The sequence below is a fragment of the Vespa velutina genome, chromosome 10 (genome assembly GCF_912470025.1).
Source record: "Vespa velutina chromosome 10, iVesVel2.1, whole genome shotgun sequence".
NCBI lineage: Eukaryota > Metazoa > Arthropoda > Insecta > Hymenoptera > Vespidae > Vespa > Vespa velutina.
In genome coordinates, this window is record NC_062197.1 from 6,024,201 (window position 1) to 6,025,014 (window position 814).

Below are 814 nucleotides of genomic sequence, written 5' to 3' on the forward strand. Positions count from 1 at the left end.
TGATTTTTTTTTTCGTCACTATTACGCTCCCAGATAAATGTTCATAATTCGACATAGAAATTTCTTTTCGATCGTGAGACAGATGGAATAAAAAACAAATATTTTCGATGATAAAAAAAGAAATTATTTATTACATTTCAAATTAATACAAATTATTACAATATATTAATAAAAGTTAAATAACATATTCAATATAACAGATACATATACATTATGTATATATATATATATATATATATATATATATATATATACATACATATTTGTTTAATGTTTAAGGTTTGTAGAAATTTAAAAAAACAAAACAAAAATGCATTTTCATTTTCAGAAAGAGGAATATCGATCGATAAATAAGAGTTTCGATAACCGGCCACTTTTGATATCGCAGAAAGATCAAGGATATGATACGCATGCGCGTTCTTTTGATGGAACTTGGTGGCGCTCGTGGAAGTACGTACTAGCTAGTGGAAGGAGTGGGGGATTAATCTTCTTCGGTCGAACGGGGAAAGGCAGTCGCGGCGCGGATATTGCGGCGTCTGCCTGTAGCGGTGCGAAGCGGAACGTGTGGAGGACAGTGGAAAAGCCGCGTGCCATTGACAGGTCAACGAGAATAGCGGTAGAGGCTATCGAACGAACGAAGAAACGTTCGAAGTAACGTTCGTAGTCAGCCCAACGAGATACCACGTGTTTGTTCGTATAGAATTTCATTAGCGTTCTCTTCTTTTCGCTGTCCTCCTTCGTCTGTCTGTCTGTCTTTCTCTTTCTCTCTCTTTCTTTTTTGTTTCTCTCTCTCTCTCTCTCTCTCTCTCTCTCT

The 814-nt window shown here is 36.2% G+C and overlaps 1 protein-coding gene across 3 annotated transcripts in view; it reads left to right on the forward strand.

The window, feature by feature from the left end:
- Positions 1-491: 491 nt before the first annotated feature.
- Positions 492-814, forward strand: part of LOC124952367 (putative polypeptide N-acetylgalactosaminyltransferase 9) — a 176,885-nt gene continuing 176,562 nt past the window's right edge. For all 3 annotated transcript variants that reach the window (XM_047502113.1, XM_047502115.1, XM_047502121.1), the window contains exon 1: positions 492-690. The gene's annotated coding sequence lies outside the window, so the exon portion shown is untranslated. The remainder of the gene's footprint in view (positions 691-814) is intronic.